Source organism: Nycticebus coucang, chromosome 3 (assembly GCF_027406575.1).
Source record: "Nycticebus coucang isolate mNycCou1 chromosome 3, mNycCou1.pri, whole genome shotgun sequence".
Taxonomy (NCBI): domain Eukaryota; kingdom Metazoa; phylum Chordata; class Mammalia; order Primates; family Lorisidae; genus Nycticebus; species Nycticebus coucang.
In genome coordinates, this window is record NC_069782.1 from 15,831,989 (window position 1) to 15,839,014 (window position 7,026).

The window sequence follows — 7,026 nt, forward strand, 5'->3', positions numbered from 1 at the left end:
CTCTACCAAGGGCGACAAAGTGAGACTTTGTCACAAAACAAACAAACAAACAACAACAACAAAAAAAAAAAACAGAAAAAAAACTGTTAGTGATTGTGAGAGAGGATACTTGGATAAAGGAAGGTCTAAGAGAACAGAGGTCTTCTCCAGGCGGACCCAAGGACATAGCTGCAAGGTCCTCCCTGTGGTGACTCAGCTCTTAGGAATTTGTGGAAACTTAACTTCTAAGGACCTGAAAACAAACTCTGGCCTCTGCTTTTGTAAAAACCCACTGTTCTGTAAAAGTCAAACCACTTCTCTGGCTTGATTCAAACTGACCCATGAGAAAGGTACCTGTGGGCCATGAATTTTTGACTGGGGATAAAAAGCAGAAGACGAGGCTCGGGGAGTGAGGCCATTTTGGACTCTTGTCTGCCCACGCTCCCTGGCTGGAATAAAGCCCTTCCTCTTTTAAACATGGTGTTTGGGTGTTCTTTCTCTCCACTGGGCCTCATCTTCCTACAACAATTGAATCAATCCGGGTCCAGCCAGAAAAGAACCTCTTTAAGTCTTTCAAACAAAGAAAAATAGCAAAGAAAAGTGGGATGCTGGAAGAGCTAAGAAGCCCAACAGGCTTGGAGGTAGCCCAGAGCTCGTCAAGAGCAGTAAGTGGATACCAGTCCGTGGCCTGACTAAGCAAAACGGAAAAAACTGTCTTGTTAGAGCCAATTGGCTTGAGCAGGTGGGAGCTGGTACCCCTGAGGGAGGAGCTGTCCAGCAGGTCACAGAACTGTGGAAGAATCACAACCACTTCCAGAAATGATGTCCCTGAAATAGTGGTGGCAGTCAGGGAAGGAGGGTGAAGATAAACCCTGCCTTCTCCTGTCCCCCTTCCTTCCAGGCTAATGTCACTAGCCAGATCTCCCACTAGCCACATCTACCTGGAGGCCAAGAAGTATGCTGGAAAGATTGTTCAATGCGAATCAAAGGAGGGCAGATATTGAAGCTGTTATTGATCATTATTGTCTCATTTCAAGATGTAGGCCTTTCCTAATCTTGATTAAAAAAAAAAAGTGTTGCGTTAGCACTAATCTTACATTTATCAATAAATATTAGGATCTCTGTGGGGCTTATGTGGGAAACTGAAATATGCCTCCCTAAAATATCCTTCTTTGGCGTATTTCAAAATGGCTATTCAGGGGGTCTGGAGACTTTGGAATAGCTCTGAAAAGCTGTCCTCTGTGGGGGAGATTTGCATCTGTGGAGGAAATGTACATCAGTGAAGTAAACAGCAGATGCAGAGGCATTCTCTGCCGTCCACTTATCTGGATCTAGAAAAAATTAACTCACAGGAAAAGGACACTAAAGCTTGATACTATTAGCAGTCTGACAGAGAATCATTTATCTCAGGGTACCATCTATTCTTTCTGAAGGCTGCTACCTGTGAGGCCTCATCTGCATAATAAGACAGCCCTTCTTCCCTCCCCCTCCATAACCTGGGACCACACTCCAAGCCTCCATTGCTTTCTGTGGGGTATGACAACTTTGATCATCTCATAATTGTGGGACTCCCATGTCCATGTCCATTAATAAATTTGTATGCCTCTCCTCCTGTTGATCTATTGTCAGTTTATTTCTTGGACTGAAACATCAAATTTCCAGAAGAGACAGGAAAAATTCCCACATCCCTACACTCATAAGTAGTGTTCCCGTGACCCCATAACAAACCGCTCCAAAACTGGGTGGCTTAAAATAGCAAGTCACTAATGTCAACAGAAAAGAACCCAAACTCTGTAAAATAATGTAAAGAGATTTATTCTGGGCTGAATATGTGTGATGGTTGTCCAGAGAGCCTCACGCAAGAAGCCTTTAGCACGTGGTCTTGCTGTGGTTGGGGGATAGTTCGGTTTTATACATTAAGAGTTAAGAATTACCTGTAAATTCATAAATCAACACATGGAAGGCATACATTGGTTTGGCACAAAAAAGCTGAACATCTCGAAGTCGGAGGGTTTATAAGTAGGTTTAATGATGCTTTGATTTGTAATCTGTTAAAGAAATGAAGCTTTATCTTCATATGGAATGTTTTAAGTTAAGATAGGGAAGTCTGTTAATCAGAGGCAAGCCCATGAACACGTACTGGATATGTACCCAGACTTACATGATCTGTTTGTTGACAGAAAAGAAGTCATACTCTGTAAAATAATTTAAAGAGGTTTATTCTGAGCCAGATTTGAAGATCATGACCCAAAGCTACAAACATGAAGCCTTGAGCAAGTAAACTGGAGGAAGTGGGGTTCCAGCTTGGTTTTATACATTTTAGGGAGACAGGAATTACAGATGAGGTCATAAAGCATTATGTGGAAAACATACACTGGTTTGTCAAAAAAAAAAAGTGGGACACCTGGAAGTGGGCAGCTTACAGGTTACAGGTGGGTTTAAAGATTCTTTAGCTGGCAATTGGTTGAAAGAGTCAGGCTCTGTCTAAAAGACCAGGAGTCAGCGAAAGAATGCTTAAGATAAAGGGTCTGTTACAGACAAAGTGCCAGACAGACTCAAGTGGTTTGCTGTGTATATTGAGGACCTGCAGGTAGGTCTTGCACAGCCATAGGCCTGAGAGTGAGTTATAAAGGGCATCTTGAAGAAGGGGAGAGGGCGTGATGAGGCACGTCTAATCCCCTCTCTCATGGCTAGCAACTCAGTTTTAGGGATCCTCTTGGCCAAGAGGGGGGCCAGTCAATCAATTGCTGAAGATGGAGTCTTAAGGTTTCATTTTAGTTCACACAATATAAAGTCTTTGCCTGGACAAATCAATCTCAGCCTGAAACAAGCCCTACTTCTACCTTATCAGTCATTTGAACCAACTCAAGTATTTTTTTTTTTACATCAGTTTGAGCTGTATTTTCTGTAGCTTAAGAACATTAACTGATAGGGGAAAGGTTAAGATGTGAAGGCTGAAGTCAAGCATCTCAGAGAAGCAGGAGTAGAGTTCTGATTACCAGAAATTAAAAGAACAGCTGCCCCCAGCAATGGGTGACAAGCAGGGGATCCAACATAGCTCTTGGTGGCAGTGCCCGCAAGGGCATGGCAAGGCTCCCGAGACCCAGAGTGGTGACTCAGGAAGGAGCAACATGTCCAGGGTTGGGGGAGATCAAAGCAGCAAGAACAAAAACAAAACAAGGCAGACCATCATGCTGTAAGTAACACATCAGCTGACAGCACCCGGATCTGAAAGAACCATGTGGGAGAGATAATGGCCATCTTTGCAAAGGCTGGCAGAATCAGAGGGCCCCCAAATTGCATGCAGCCAATAACCTGATAACTCCCAGGAAGTAAGAGGAAAGCTCCAGGAATGACTGGGGGAAATTTCCTGCCAACTTGGCAGAGCAGGGCTATGGCATGAAAAATTGAGTTGATTTGTACAAAATAATTTTCCTGTACATCTGTATTTGGGACTCAGATGCATATCAGCTAAATAAGAATGATAAAGAGCTTGTCTGGGATGGAATTAAGCAGCAAAGACTGGGGTGCAGGTGGAGGGATTGGTGGGGGTTAGAAGCAGAAAGCTCAGTAGGTCAGGATCCCCTTGAGTGTTAGGGGAGGAAAGTGATTTAATAGACTCTTCCACTACCACAGGTGTTTCTGTTATGCAAATTTGCTTATCAATATTAGCTAATACAGGAATAATGTCAGTGATAGGCAAAAAACTGTGATTATACATACATAGTCTTACCAGTACATTTTTTCTTTTTTTGAAACAGAGCCTCAACTCTGTTGCCCTGGGTAGCATGCCATAGTGTCATAGCTCACAGCAACCTCAAACTCTTGGGTTCAAGTGATCCTCTTGCCTCAGCCTCCAAAGTAACTGGGACTACAGGTACCCCCACAATGCCAGGCTAATTTTTCTATTTTTTAGTAGAGACTAGAGTCTTATTCTTGCTCAGGCTGGTTTTGAATTCCTGAGCTCAAGTGATCAACCTGCTTCGGGCCTCCCAAAGTGATAGGATTACAGGCATGAGCCACCTTGCCCAGCCTTTACCAATACATTTTTAATGTTTTCTTCCATTAAGTCAAAGCAGCTGGATGGCAAAGTTGATGCACATAGCTGAACACAGCAAGCCACAGAGGAATATAGTAAAGGGAGTCCCTAGGTTACGGACAACCCGATTTATGGCATTTGGTGGTTACAAATGGACTTCCAAGGCTCCCCATAAGGATAATTTATAGTTAAATAATTAAATTAATGATTTGGGAATGAGCCTCTTCTATGCATATAAACAAATCTATGCAGCATCACTTTCATCTTAACTTTTAATTCAATTTTGTGAGTCTGTGTTTGCCTCTACGACCATGACTCCAAAGGGAAAGTCTAGGACAAGTTCAAGTGAGCCTGCAGGGAAGAGAAAGGCAATTACAGAGGAAAAGAAAGTAGAATTAAGCATTCAGAGAAAGGCCAGCTGCTATCATTCATTGGAACAGCATTAGGTTCCACTATCAAAACAAGTATAAAGGACAGAGTGAGAATAATGGAACGCGGGAAGGCAATGTTTCAACGAAAGCATTGATCATTACTAAGCAGTGTAGTGGATTAATTATTGAAATGGAAAGGTTATTATTGATTTGGTTAGAAGATGAAAATAAGCATAACTTTCCTATTAGCCTAGCATTGATGAGACATTTGATGAGTGTTAACTTTTAATATTCTTTCTCGAAACTTCTCCTATCCCCTATCTAAACTTTTCACATGAGTTTGTTGTGAATGCTCTGTTTGCTTGAATTAAAAGAAATAGCACAATAGTTTTGGTAACTTTTTAATAAAGTATAGAGATATTATTATAGCATTAAACTGTATTATTACTACCACACGAGCCATTATAGTACTATTATTGCTATTATTATTACCATATGTATGCTGTTCATCAGGGATCTGAGTTACATACAAATCCAACCCAAAGATGTTCTCAGGAACACACGTAGTCTGTAACCTGGGGACTGCCTATACTGTGTAGAATACCCATGATTCATCTTGTCTCTTTTCTTGATTTAGCCATGGCCTCTGTCTTAGAGGTGAAGTTCTTCTACTTGACCTTTGTTTATTGAGTTCTCATTACCATATATCAATAGTTTCAACTTGTTCTTATACCCTTTACATCAAGCCAGCTGCACTTTCGTATAGTAAATCCTTATGTTTAATTAATTTTCCTTTTTTTTTTTTTTTTTGCAGTTTTTGGCCAGGGCTGGGATTGAACCTGCCACCTCCAGCATATGGGGCCCGTGCCCTACTCCTTTGAGCCACAGGCGCCACCCTCCTTTTTTTTTTTTTGAGACAGAGTCTCACTCTGTCAGTCTGAGTTGAGTGCTGTGGCCTCATAGCTCACAGCAACCTCAAATCCCTGGGCTCAAGCAATCCTCTTGCCTCAGCCTCCTGAGTAGCAGGGACTGCAGGTATCTGCCACAACACCCAGCTAGTTCTTATTTCTTTTTCTTTTTCTTTTTTTTTTTGCAGTTTTTGGCCGGGGCTGGGTTTGAACGTGCCACCTCCAGCCTATGGGGCTGGCGCCCTACTCCTTTGAGCCATAGGCGCCACCTGTTCTTATTTCTTTAATGACAATTAAACTTGTGTTTAGAATTGTGCTGTTACTTTGCTAAGATTGTTATTTTTTGAAAGCGCTGTGGTTATCAAGTTGGATACATTTTTAAGTGGTCTCTTCCAACCACGTATTTTCTTGAGTCTCATTGTCTCAATGGTGCATGTCACAGAACAGAGATTTTCTGAACATAATGAAATACAGAGATTCTTGCAGAACTTCTTGTACTTTGCACACTAGCCTCCAGGTGGCATCACCAACAACTTTGCTGTCCTAGGACTCTGGGAGGTTGGGAGCCAGGGAAGTAGCAGGTTGGGGCGTACCTGTTCTCACAAACAACATTTGTTATGAATCTTTTCTAACTTGCTTCTTAGTCTTATCTGCCAATTATTCTTACTTTAAAATTTAAATTCTGGCTTTGGGGAAGAAAGGTTGTTCTTTCTTCCTCTGCCTGGAGCTTATAATATTTGCCAGTTGTGTGTGTTTTCTTTAAAGAGCTCCTACCAGTTCTGACCCTGACCACTGTCCAAGCACTACCATTTAAGTACAACAGGCCAAAGAGTGGCTGGCGTCTTCCTCACTGAATGCCGAAGTTTCGTGGAGCTGAGAGTTCAGAAGCACTTTCTAGCTCTGAGTAACACGCGAGATGATTTTGTGCCCTTTCTCTCCTCTTTCTTCCCATTACTGCTTCTTTCCTACCAACAGTCTGTGTTGATGTGGTAGCTATAACAAATACCCCTCCCGTTTCTGTCTCTGTTCTCTAGATTTCAATTTATATACTCATTAACTTTTTTATATATACATACTACACCACTTGAAAAAAAAATTTTTTTTTGAGACAGAGTCTCACTCTATCACACTGGGGTTGAGTGTCTTGACATCATAGATCCCAGCAACCTCAAATCTTGGGCTCAGGCGATCCTCTTGCCTCAGTCTCCCAAGTAGCTAGGACTACCAGGTGTGGGGCCCAATGCCCGACTAGGAGAGAGAGGGGTCTCAATTTTGCTCAGGCTCGTCCCCAACTCCTGAGCTCAGGTGATCCACCTGCCGCAGCCTCCCAGAGCACTAGAATTACAGGTGTGAGTCACCATGGCTGGCCCCACTTCAACATTCTAAATAAATACATGATATTGCCATATGCTGTGCAACCACTGACTCCTTTGGAATCCTTTCCTTTTTAAAAAGTTATGATAATTTTATTGTCATTTGCACAATATAAATACTACTTTCTACAAAAAGCCTTCCCAGGTTTGCCTTAACCAGATTATTCTGTCTTCCCCTGTGCTCTGATAGTCCTTGGTTCACACTTATATAAAAGCATCTCAATGCCAGTGTGGTGGAGGCAGTGGGTTGTGCTGGACAATCCACAGCCTCTGCAGTTGGGAGATCCTGGCTTTGTTTCCTGCCTCTTCCACTTTCAAGGACAAGTTATAATAAATTAACTACTTTGGGCCTCAGT